The 13,435-nt window shown below is 45.9% G+C and overlaps 1 long non-coding RNA gene across 1 annotated transcript in view; it reads right to left on the bottom strand.

Annotated features, from left to right (window-relative positions):
- LOC143822969 (uncharacterized) overlaps positions 1-3,176 on the bottom strand; it is a 42,692-nt gene extending 39,516 nt beyond the window's left edge. Inside the window, exon 1 of the long non-coding RNA XR_013226337.1 lies at positions 2,952-3,176. This is a non-coding gene — a long non-coding RNA (uncharacterized LOC143822969). The remainder of the gene's footprint in view (positions 1-2,951) is intronic.
- Positions 3,177-13,435: the final 10,259 nt, after the last annotated feature.

The following is a 13,435-nucleotide window of genomic DNA, read 5'->3' as shown; positions in this document are numbered from 1 at the left end:
GACCATCATTGTACAAACACTATTTCTTGAGGCTTTTGCTTCTTTTTGTCTTTCCCTCTCTGATGTGAATATCTTCAATCATAAAACTTGGAGAAAAAGCAATCATGATCTGATTGTACATAAAGTAGTTAGGGATGAGCCAATTCCACTGGCTCCCTTTTGTCAGTTCACCTCATTACCTGCACATAAATGGTCTCTTCCACTATCATTTTGTTCTTGTCTTTAGAATTTCAAGTTTTTTCCCCACTCACAATGTTTTTCTGTGAAAAATACCCCCAAAGTTGAATATCCATGGATGTTGTGTCGGTCAGACTCAAGCAAATGCCTGGTGGAGGAACTCCCTTTTGCAGGCCCTGCAGAATTGTGGAAGTTCACGCAGGACCTGGATCTCTTCAGGGAGCTCTTTCCACCAGGTGGTGGCCAGGACAGAAAAAGCTCTGGCCCTTGTTGAGGACCGATGTGCTTCTTTGGGGCCATGGATTTATTTATTCACTAGTAGCTTAAGCCCGTTGTAGGCAGAAATACAACGGGCGCTAGAATGGTGTGAGGGTGGAGTGTAATGCGTTGACATCTTGGGCTTGAAGGGCGGGAGGAGAAAGATGCAGTGGCCAGAATACTGGAGGGACCCCTGGCATAAACCCCCCACTGGCATAAAGCCCCTAAATTTGGTGAAAGTCCACAACATATAAAGCTCCCCTGTACAGGCGAGGCTTTGCAGAACCCAGGGAGCTCTGTTTGTCCCACCGTCTCTCCTCTGTCCCTCTGCAAGGTCTGCTTCTACCTGTCTGCTGAAACAGTTGTCAGATGTGCCTCAGGAAAGAAGACAGCCAAGGCACAGGAAGTTGGGTGACACAGATGTTTCCTCTCTGGATAAGAATATCCCATCCAGGTGGAGGCAAGATGTTCAGGGGGGAGGGGGGTGTCTTCCCATCTCCCAAAAGTAGGAGCAGGGAGGGAAAAGAGTGGGTTAAGGTGCCCTCTTCATCTCCTGGCCAAGTATGGTGAGGCCAAGATTAGGCATGGTGTTCGCTTCATTTCCATACTGGAGAGAGATAAAGAAATAAAGGACTGCAGAAGCCTTCCAGGTGTGAGCAGAAACTAACCGGGGGGGGGGGGTGAGGGCAGATTTCATCTGCAACCCAGGAGGCAAAATATCAAAATGTCGCCCCAGCCAGTCAAAGTCTGTGTTTTCTCTGTCTGAGGCAGTAGCCGAAGCAAAACACACACACACACAGTGGGGGGGGGGGGACTGTAGTCATTGTTTTTTGTAGTCAAAGAGAGAGAGAGAGAAGAGAGAGAAAGAGAGAGAGAGAGAGACTGTGAGACAACCAAGAAGAGTCGCATTGCATTTTGCAAATCCTTAGCACAATGGAATGTGGCAGTGATCTTAAAGAGGAGCAAAACTTTTAATGCAGTTAGAGAACCTCTGCTTTGATTAGATAGGGGTGTTAGCTTTTTTCTTGTTTTTCCTGGGCTGAGAAAGAACTGAGCCGTGCTGTTAAAGTTGGCACAACATTCCAATATTGGAGGGGTGTTTTGTCATTAAAAATGTGGGGAGACTTTGTTTTTGGAGGGGGGCGGAGCAGAGTTGCTGGATGACCCTTTCACACTCCCTGCCTCCTCCTTTTCAGGGCTCTGTCAATGCAATGGGCGCTAGCAGCCCCCAGGAGTGAGAGTGGGTATGGGGGGGGGACTACCTTTGCGGCTGGCGAGCGGCTGGTGAGTCCTGGTGTTTCGGCTGGAGTCCTGGTATTTTGCTTGCATATGGAGTGCAAACTATATAAAATGCTAGATTCAAGTGGGTAGCCTTGTTGGTTTGAAGCAGCTTTTTATGCAGAACAAAATTAGAGTGCAGTGGCACCTTTAGGACCCAAAAGTTTTATTCAAGCCACAAGCTTTCAAAGGGGACCCCTGGACTCACACTTTGTTCTGTATCAAAAGCAACCGATCCCTATTCAGGCCATACCAAATTTGAATCCCCAATGGAGATTGAGAGGGGAGGTTGGGGTTTACCAGAGTGTGGACGCGCCTGTGCCCTCGGGGAGAAGGGTTGAACGCTGGGGGCTCTTTTGCTTACTTTTCATGAAACCTCCCTCTCTCTCTCTCTCTCTCTCTCTCTCTCTCTCTCTCTCTCTCTCTCTCTCTCTCTCTCTCTCTCTCCCTGTTTCTCTTCTCTGGGGAAAAATGTGGAGTTAATTATCATATCTACATGTCAGCTTCAGGAAGAGGATAGCTCGTAAGAGCTTTTTTGGAAAAGGGGGTGGCGGAAAGGAGCTGAGGAAATAAAAGTGCGGGACCAGCCCGCTGGATCACACAACCTCACGCTGCCCTGGTCGGCTGGCTGCTGTGGCTCCCATTCACTGTGCAAGGGCATTGCCGCGCTCGCTGGCTTGGCTGGCTGCTCTGCTAAACTCCTGTGGGCGGAAAGGGCAGCTGGGATTGGTTGAATTCCAGATAACGCTGGGCAAAAAGGCTTGATTTCCACCTTTAATTTCCACCAACAATATTTGCAAGGACTCTCTGACCAGCTGGAGGGAATCGCACACTTTCTTCCCTTCTCCTTTTTCACCTCGGGAGGGGGGAGGAAAACCCACCTCAGTCGCTGACTTAAAGTGCCCACGGCAAATTAGCGACAACAAAAAAAGTCTGCGGAGCAGCCAGCCCCTTCCTCCTCCTCCCTCTCTCGGAGCATGAAGATCCCAGCTCGGCCAGGAGCCGGAAGGTAGCCCCGCTCCCTCGCCTGGATTTTCCTCCGCTCCGAGCTGCTACTTGGAAACCTTTGGAAAGCTTTATTCCTCCCCCCCCATCTTGGAAGAAGCTCCCCAAGCGCCGGGGAAGGCGATCCACGGCTCTGCGAGCCGCGGATCGCCTTCCCCGGGGCTTGGGGAGCTTTTTTCCTCCCCCCCCTCTGGGCGCTAGCAGACGGGGGCAGGCGAGGGGCGGAAGGCTACCTGTTACAGGAGGCTGCCAGCGGCTCCTGACGGGTGCTCCTTAGTGGCTCGACGGCGCTTGGCGGGGTTGTTTTTATCTTTCGGTGGCTCCTCGGAGGGGTGTGTCTTTCTGTGGCGATGAGGGCAGGGAGAGCCCGGCAGCCGCGGTGTGCGCACGCGCGCGTGTTGGGGGTTGTTTTTTTTTTCTTTCTGTCGGTGGCTCCTGGGACCTGTGTCTTTCTGTGCCGGGCGGCAGCCGTGCTGTGCGCACGCGCGCTTGTAGGGGTTTTTTTTTTTTTTTTTTTTTGTCGGTGGCTCCTGGGAGCTGAGTCTTTCTGTGCAGATGACGGCAGGGAGGTCCCGGCAGCCGTGCTGTGCGCAGGCGCGCTTGTCGGGGGTTGTTTTTTTTTTTTTTTTTTGTCGGTGGCTCCTGGGAGCTGAGTCTTTCTATGCAGATGACGGCAGGGAGGTCCCGGCAGCCGCGCTGTGCGCAGGCGCGCTTGTCGGGGGTTGTTTTTTTTTTTTTTTTTTTGTCGGTGGCTCCTGGGAGCTGAGTCTTTCTATGCAGATGACGGCAGGGAGGTCCCGGCAGCCGTGCTGTGCGCAGGCGCGCTTGTCGGGGGTTGTTTTTTTTTTTTTTTTTTTGTCGGTGGCTCCTGGGAGCTGAGTCTTTCTGTGCAGATGACGGCAGGGAGGTCCCGGCAGCCGCGCTGTGCGCAGGCGCGCTTGTCGGGTTTTTTTTTTTTTTCAGTGGCTCCTCGGAGGTATGTTGCGTGCTTGTCGGGGGTTGGTTTTTTTTTTTTTTTTGTCGGTGGCTCCTCGTCGGGGCTTGTAGGATGTTTTCTTCCCCCCCCCCCTTTCGGTTGCTCCTCAGAGGTCTGTGTCTTCTGCGGCCATGAGGTCATGGAGCCACCGGCAGCCGCGCTCCGCGCGGCTGCCAGGGGTTCCCAGGCTGGCTGCTTGATGCGGCGGCTGCCGGGGCTCCCTTGAGGGCAGCAAAGAAGCAACTGTGAGCCGCGCTGCGCGCGGCTCGCAGTTGCTCGGGGCTGGGAATCGGAGGGACCAATCGGCAGGCGCTTTGCGCCTGCCAATTGGTCCCTCCAATTGTCTGTCCAGAGGAAGGGTCCAATCCGGACCCTTCCTCATCCCGGACACATCCCGCCTCACAACACCTTACGGTTTTATTTAGTCCGTGGCGCCCGCGGCGCCACGGGCGGTGTTAAGATTATATTTGTATACCACCCTCCCCTGAGGTGCAGGGCGGTTCACGTGCAGAAATCCAGTCTAGAGGTGAACATCGCATGGATCACTGTGACTAGGTGTTCCGGGGCCAAGTAGGGTGGTAGTAGCTTGGCTTGGCAGAGATGGTAAAATGCCAGCCATGCTACCTTTGTGACCTGGGCTTCCATTGTGAGGGAAGCATCCAGGATCATGCCCAGGGGCCTGGCAGAATGAGCTGTTGAGAGCTGCACACCATCCGGGATGGGCAGACATGCTTCCTCACATAGGCCTTTCCTACCCAGCCACAGGACCTCCATCTTTGATGGGTTGAGCTTCAGATGACTCAGCTTGTGCCACTTTGTGATTACTTCCAGGCATATGGCTAAGGGGTCTGGGGTGAATCAGGGTGGCCATCCATCAGAAGGAAGTTCTGGGTGTCATCTGTGTAATGGTGGCAACTCAGCCCAAACCTCCACACCAGCTGAGCAAGAGGGAGCATGAAGATGTTAAATAAAATAGAAGAGAGGACTGCTCCATGTGGGACTCCACATGTGAGCTCATGGTGGTTGGATACTCTCTCTCCTAATACTACCCTTTGTCCATAACTCCGGATGAAGGAAATCAGCATTTGAGGGCTGTCCCTTGTATCCTGGTGTTGGCGAGCTTGTGAGCTTGGAGCTCGTGATCCACTGTGTCAAACACTGCAAAAAGGTCTAATAGTACAAGCAGCACTGACCCACTTTGGTCCAGCTGGCAGCAGAGGTCATCTGTTAGGGCAAGAGTATATGGCTAATACTGCATACTGGACTCTGCCAGCATTGGAGACCTCCTTAACAGGCTGGGATCATGGTGAGTTACAGTGCCCCCCACCCCACCCCGGCTAGAGAGGCAGCTGCCTTGCATTGCAAGTCTCCTACCAATTTGCCCAGCAGGTTAGGTTGTTTTGGGGAGCTTGATTGTTTGTTGCTCAGTCCCTATGAGAAGCCTGCTGGTGTGGGTGCTTCGCTTGTGGTCTGCTGGCCACAAGGGGACAGGATCCACCCTGGGTTGCTGATGCTCATTCTGCATAACAATAAAAGATCTGGCCCAGTCTTAAGCCCTAAAGACAATGATGTTTTGAGTCATATGTATTAGCTAGGGCAGGGGTAGTGAAACTGCGGCCCTCCAGATGTCCGTGGACTACAATTCCCATAAGCCCCTGCCAGTGAATGCTGTCAGGGGCTCATGGGAATTGTAGTCCACGGACATCTGGAGGGCCGCAGTTTGATTACTCCTGAGCTAGGGCATGTCCTCCTGCCATGCAATTAATGTTGTTACAAACTGCACAGGATCCAATTCTGGAAACAATTTTAGAAATGATCTTAAACTAGTATTAAGGAAGATTGGAATAGATACAGTGTTGACTTTGGGAACAATAAAAGAGCAGAACTAGGGGGAATTTGCTCATCCCTATGATCCAGTGGCTGTTGTGAATTGCTTTTAAAAAAAGAAATGTCAAGAAAACTCTTTATTTTTATGCTTCTGTTGCAGTACTGAATCCACTGGAGTCTCTAGGGAAAACATTATGGGCAATGATAAATTCCAGCTCAGTGATTTATTGCCAGGGTTTGAATAGCAACAAATAGTCCCTGTGTGCATTTTTGACCATTGGCTTTCTTAGAGTTGTTAGATTTCAGGAAACTTATATGAATTTAAACATCCAAGCCTGAATATTTGACCTCTTTGGAAAAAGTCACAGTAAGTGTGGCAAATGGTAGTTTCAAAGCTGTCATGCTCTCACATGGTGATATATGGAGTTTTATTTTCAGTTTGGGCCCTTTTGGCATTCCCTGATGCAATATGTTGCATTATAATCCTGCCAGTAGTTCAGCATTCCACAGATCATCCTGTCCGTTAGCATGAGAGAAAAAGGGCTGAAAAACATGGCTTCTATGCAAGTATATATGGTATTTCCAAAAAATTGTATTTATTTATCAACATTATTTATGTCATTAAATCAACATTTTACCTACATTATATGTAGCAGCAATGTACCATGTATGTAAAATTGTATATATGTTGTGCATATACAATACAAACAAATGTACAAATTGAAATTCTGGAATCTAATAATAACTTGTAAAGAAATCAGGAGATATCCACGCACCCCTATTGTAAACACCTTCTACTTGGTGAATTTTGCAAACCTTACTGAAATTCCCATAACTTCTCCTGGATCCCATATAGAAAGTCTGCCTACTATAGACTGTAGCTCCCTTTTGCAGGCCCTGTAAAATCATGAGAGTTCAGACAGGGCCCTGATCTCTTCAGGGAGCTTGTTTTACCAGGGGGGGACAGGACCGAGGAGACTTTGGCCTTTGTTGAGGTCCAACGTGCTTCTCTGGGTCCGGAATCCACAGCCAGTGGGATGTGGCAGAGCATAAGGCTCTTTTGGGGGTATAGGAAGGGAGGCAGTATCTCAGATACACTGGGCCCAGACTGTGTATGTCCTTAAAGGTGATTAACAAAACTTTAAGCTTAATCTGGAATTCAACTGGGAACCAGACGAGTTGTTGGAGTATAGGTCGGATGTGGGATCTCCATGGTGTATTAGTGAGAATCCTGGCCGCGGCATTCTGCACCAGCTGTAGTTTCTGGATCAAGGATAAGGGTAGGCCTGCATAGAGTGAGTTACAGAAGTCCAGTCTAGAGGTGACCATCACATGGATCACCGTGGCTAGGTGTTCTGGAGCCAAGTAGGGCGCTGGTAGCTTTGCTTGGCAGAAGTGGTGAAATGCCAGCTGGGCTACCTTTGTGACCTGGGCCACCACCATAAGGGAAGCATCCAGGATCATGCCCAGGTTCCTGGTGGAGTGAACAGTTATGAGCTGCACTCCATCCAGGGTGGGCATCCCATGGTCTCTTCCTGACCAGCCACAGGACCTCCAAATTTGATGGGCTGAGCTTCAGACAACTCAAGTTGTGCCACTTTGTCATTGCTTTCAGGCATATGGCTGAGGGTTCGAGGGAAGAGTCAGGGCGGTCATCCATCAGGAGGAAGAACTGTAACAACAACAACAACAACAACAACAACAACAACAACAACAACAATCTTAACAATCTTAACAATCATAACAATCATAATATATTATATAATAATAAAATACTTATATATTTATATAATAAAAAGTAAATATACTTATTACAATCCTTCCCCCCCTTAAATTTCCTATCCAATCGTCTGTTACTGTGTCTGATATATATTTGTCTATTTTTTATTATTTTCTTACAAATAAAGATTGCTTGCTATTTTGCTATAACTATTTGTTGTCTGCCTTGAGTTTTAAAGGGTTCAATTACCTCGTAAACATTGGCAAATGATCCATTCACTAAGTTACGAATCACTCACAAAGCAATTCCCACTGCAATATACACGTGTCTTGGACACGTGTGCATTTTTGGTAAAACTATGTGGGATCACCATTGTAGATTGTTCAGAAAAGTCAGATCACCCAAAATGCAGCAGCTAGAGTCTTTACAGGTATGCAGCTGAGTAATATATTAAGCCAATATGAAAATATCCATTCTTGTTTCCAGTATCTTTGTGGGCTCAATATAAGATGCTGTTTTTGACAAATATCTTTGGTTCAGAGTACCTGAACAACCATCTGCACCCATATTAACCAACTTGCGGTTGGTTGCCCAAAGAAGCCCTTTGTCAAATATCAGCCTTAATAAGGGTTCAGCTGGTATAAAGTTGAGAGGCATTTTCAGTTGTGGCCCCTGACTTTAAAATTTCCTCCCTCAATACAACTGGTTCCACAAACTGTTTCCAAATTAGTTTGAAGATATGCCCATTCCAGAGGGCCTTTAAATTAAGTCAATAAAAATTGTATCTTGTATTCTCTAGATTCTTTTGTGTTCATGTCATCACATATAAAGCACATCCACACAGTTGGGATGTAACTGGAAACAAAATCCTATTTTTCAGTTTGAAAACTGCTTATCTCTGTTTCAGTAACAGGTGAAAGCATAGAGCTCTCTCTCTCTCTCTCTCTCTCTCTCTCTCTCTCTCTCTCTCTTGAAGAGTTGGTTCTTTTATGCCGCATTTCTATACCCGTTTCACGTTTTATGACCCGTTATAGAAAAAAATAAGAGCCTCTTATGGCGCAGGGTGATAAGGCAGCCAACATGCTGATTGAAGCTCTGCCCATGAGGCTGGGAGTTCGATCCCAGCAGCCGGCTCAAGGTTGACTCAGCCTTACATCCTTCCAAGGTTGGTAAAATGAGTACCCAGCTTGCTGGGGGGGTAAACAGTAATGACTGGGGAAGGCACTGGCAAACCACCCTGTATTGAGTCTGCCATGAAAACGCTAGAGGGCGTCACCCCAAGGGTCAGACATGACTCGGTGCTTGCACAGGGGATACCTTTACCTTATAGAAAGAAAAAAAAATCTGGGTTTGTGTTGGGAGCATAAGGTGTCATGTAAGTTACACTGTAGTTCTATTAACACACCAGTGTATAGTGAACCTGTGGAAGAGGGAAACAGTATTGTATTCATTATCCTCACCTCTGAATTTATTACATTTGGCTAAGATCCAAACTGACCACATAGGTCCTCAAGATCCTGAACTGTTTCTGCACAAGGAATTTTGTGCATCATGGCCTACTAATGTTCTCAGCTTATTGAGCCTCCTCCAATTGATGTCAACACCATGCGGAGGTCATGTCGTTAATCAGCCAGTCTTAAACCACAATGCAGTTAATCCAGAAAAGTGGATTCACCACCCATTATTGTGCATTATTGTGCTGAGGAGTGGTGAGTAAAGAGCATGTTGCTCTTGCTTTTGACTGTTTCCTTGCTAGTGAGAAGGCGAAAAGTCAAGGTGGGGCAGCAGAGCGTGGAGGGCAGAAATAGTGCAATGTACTATCCCAGATATTGCGCAATTTGGCTCTCCATGTGGAAATGGTATTGCTGTTTGCAGAAGTCTCAGTCACATGGAATCAGTCTACATTAATCCAAATCCCCCAGATAGGCCAATATTCAGAACCTTGAATGAATATGTAGAGGTCAGGACCAGAGTCACATGTTCTATATGTCAATCACCAGTGCTCTCAATATGGCCAATTATAGGAGAAGATTTCTTTGAATGAAGAATTCCCCCCTTCCAAACTGGGAGAGTTCAAGTGTGTACACAGAAATGTATATACATGCCAAGATTATTGTTTGTTTCTTGGAAGGGCAACTTCACACATTTCATTTTTAGATGCACGTGAGATGTTTATGTCTGTCAGGGGTTTCCCCACTGTTTTGCTCTGTGCACTGTTGTGTTCTTCCTTCATTTTGTTTGAAGAGCAGAAAGTTATAAAATTTATTCTGGAATTAAAGCGTGCATAGTTTGTCCAAGTTTTTATTTCCTGTCATTTTTAAATCTCATTCTCTGAGGAAATCAGGATGGCATGTATGGTCTTCTATTGCTCTGCCTTACCCTCAGAACAAATATTTCTATTCTATTTGTAGAAGGTTAGGCTCAACAGAGTGACTGGACCCAGGGTTGTCCACTGCCATTTTGCTAGTCAACAGTAGGTAAATCCAGGCCACTTACTGCTAAAACTGTGTATACACTCATGTGAAGTTTTATTTGTGTGGGATTATATTGCATAGTGGAAGACACCACAACTGAATAAGGATGTAGACAGACTGAAGTGTGTCCAGAGGCAGGCTGTGAAGATGGTGATGGATTTGGAGACCAAGTCGTATGAGGAAAGATTGAGAGAGCTTCATCTGTTTAGCCTGGAGAGAAAATGACTAAGAGGTGATATGATGGGCATCTTCAAATACTTAAAGGGCTGTCACATAGAAGATGGAGTAGAGTTGTTTTCAGTTGCCCCAGAGTGTAGGACCAGAACCAATGGGCTGAAATTAATTCAAAAGCATATTCAGCTAAACATCCGGAAGAAGATCCTGACAGAGTGATTCCTCAGTAGAACAATCTTTCACAGAAGGTGATGGGTTCTCCTTCTTTAGACGTTTTTAAGAAGACGCTAAATAGTCACCTGACTAAAATGGTGATTTTATGAACTTAGGCAAATTGTGCATTGGACTAGATGAACTTGGAGGTCCCTTCCAACTCTATGATGCTATGAAAAAACATTGAAATTATGGGAAATTTTGCAGGCGCTATCTGCTGTACATAGTTTGGCAATAGAAAGGGACAATGGAAGATTGTTTAGGTTTCAATTCCATTTCAGAAATGTCCATGGAATTTGGAATTGTAGAATCCAAAGAAAAATCTAGTAAGCCAATGCTGTATTGTGGTTAAAATATTGGACTAAGATCTGGAAGTCTCCACTCTGCCATGAAAACTTGCTGGTTGACTTTGAACCAGCCACACTTTCTCAACCTAGTGTATATCACAGAGTTGATGTAAGGATAAAATGGAGGAGAGGGAAATGACGGAAGCCACCTTGGGTCTCCAGTGCAAAGAAAGGAGGGGTATAAATGGACAACAAATTTAAAAGTAAATTCAAGTGATAAGAATTTCAGAAAAACCTCTAGTATATACCGAATAATTAAAAATATACAAATTTACAGATTTGTAGTGCATGGACTCTAGCTATACATTTATGATTGGATTTACTTTCATCGTCATATTATTTGTAAAAGCACCTAGGGTATACTAGACTAGCTTCAAAGCCCGTTCCTAAGAATGGGCCCCAAAAGGGTCTCCTCCCCTGGCCCATGGCCAGACAGCTTAAGGTGGCTTTGGGCCGCAGCTTGAAGCCAAATCAAGTGGGGTGTGCAGGGGCTGGGCAGTTCATTAGCAGGGACAGGATAGAGCTCCTTACCAGGCAGTCAGCAGGCCGGGAGGCCCTCATCAGCAGGCCCAGCTTAGCAGGCCAGGAGGCCCTTCTTAGCAAGTCCTCTTCCACGACCCTTTGCCCAGGGCCCTCTCCCCTTACCTGCTGCTGGCTCCAGGCACTGAGGCATCTGAGAGCAAAGAGGTTAGAGTCCAGGGCCAGAGGGAGCCACAGGGGCAGGGCCAATCAGGACAAAGCTGACCACACCCTGATTGGCCCTATTCCAACTTGGACAGTCAGACACATCCCACCCCCTAGGCTGTTTCAGAAATATATAGAGGAACAACAATGGATAAGGATGTGGTGCCTCATTAAAATACGCAGGCCATCATCTGCATGCTTACAATCCAAATTGCTTGATGGCAACCCCATGATTCCCTCTACTTGAAGTGTAAAATGGTACTTTGTGTAAAAATTGTGATTTTGAACATTAATCCAGTTGTAAATAATCAGCACTCAACATGTACTTCAAAAACACCATCTAACAGTTATGTGTGTAAGGAGAACAGCCAAACACATATAAACAAAGATTAACTACAAACAAATTAAAATTTTAATTACAAACCAAAGATCAGTGTGAGTGCTTCATAATAGTTTAATTGCTCAATGATTTTTTTAATTAGGAAAGTGGGCTTAAAGATGGTGTTAACTAGCAAGATACTATTTGGGAAATGGCCAGTGGCATACCTAAGTATAGTATTTCATTTGTGGTATGTACAACTTCATAATAATCCATTTGATCCAACATAGATGAATCGTCAACTACACATACATGCCATAGTCATTAAAGAAACATAGCAGTGTTCCAGAACTGTATTATTATATTAACCAGCAATATGCCAGTCTGGGACACAGTCCAGAAGTTTGTGGGCCAAGTACCTGCACCAGCATATTAGCAATGCAGTGATTGTCCTAGCATGAGATACAAGGTTGGCCAGAGCTACAGGAACAAGATCACAGTTCAGTGGTAGAGCTCAAGCTTTGTATGTAGAAAGTCCTGGGGACGCCCCAGTGTCTCCAATGAAAGTATCTCAGGCAGATCTCAGGCAGAAACAAAGACTTGTTTCTGACAGTCCAAGTAAACAATACTGAGAGGGCTTTGCAGAGGTCATTTTTATACATTTGTAAATGAATGAGTGGAGTTTTGTATGTTCATAAATGAGAACTCTAGCATAGATATGCTTGGTTATAAATTCTAGAAGCACTTTTAATTCTGCATTTGATTGTGGTCCATAAATTTCTATCGTTTCCTATCCCTCCATAAGTTTGCAGTGACCATGAGGTTACCTTGAACTAAATGCTGCCTTCTAGTCTTGGGGCAACTGAGTCAAGTATTGGATCCCATTAGCGGTTTTTAATAGACTTGCCTACTTGCCTTCAGAGCTGGAATAGACAGTGTATATAGGCTATTATTCTCCTTTAGCACATCAGGACTAGAATTGTCTCCCAACTAATTAATTTCAATTAATTCTGTTCCAGAGTTTGATTTTGATTATGTGAGGCAACTCACTGAAATTCAGCAATGAACAAGCGAGGAAGAAAGCCAAGCTGCAGATGATGGCTAAAGAGACCAGCTGGATATCTGACTTGCCACATGTCTCCCTGGAGAAGGCCACTGTCTATCACCCAACGGCCAATCACCACGCTGGGCAAAACATGGCAATGTCAAAAGGAGGCTGCTTCCCACTGAAGGCTGGGGGGTTATAAATGAGACAGTTTCCCAATAAGAACTTTGAATTGCTGATGTTATGGTTCAATGTGCCAGAAACATCTACTGCTTAGACATTTTATTTAGTCCTTAGTATCAATAGTAATTTATAATTCATTTAAGAGGGATGTAATTATACAATGGGATTTTCAACAGCATGTTCTTCATGCAGTATCACAATGCCTTTTCAAATCCCAGTAGATTTCCGTGTTAAGCGGCATGGTGGGAGTGGGGGATCTAGGTCTTTTACAATTGTCATGTTGGTAGATGACTAGCTGTGGGATCACAGCCACTCCCTGCCACATCTTAAAAATTCTAACTATTCATAGTATGGTACCCCTTCCCCACTACAGAAGATTTACCCATATAAATATTTCTATTGCTTCCAACAAATATTTAGGGTTGACCAACACCTGCATGCTTGCAACTTCTTTGTGGGATTATGGCACTCATACTGTGAACATGGAGATTTGGAGCTGGATCTAGAATGCCGAGCTACAGTTGGCTGTGGCTGCTTCGATTAATTGCCAACACTTGAAACAGAAACATTCTGGTTTCTTGTATGGTCTCATGAAAGTACCTTCCTGGATATAGGGAAGAGTCTGGAAACAAAATGCAGAAGCCATAAGTGCCTTTGAGGGAAGAGCCTAGTGGTTGTAGCTATGTCAGGTGTATTTCAGCTGAATGATAGCTACAGGAGGAGAAATGTTTTCTGTTGCTTTTCGCTTTTCTAGC

Source organism: Paroedura picta, chromosome 13 (assembly GCF_049243985.1).
Source record: "Paroedura picta isolate Pp20150507F chromosome 13, Ppicta_v3.0, whole genome shotgun sequence".
Classification (NCBI taxonomy): Eukaryota; Metazoa; Chordata; class Lepidosauria; order Squamata; family Gekkonidae; genus Paroedura; species Paroedura picta.
The sequence above is the reverse complement of the archived record's forward strand: the minus strand, read 5'-3'. Positions and strand labels throughout refer to the sequence as shown.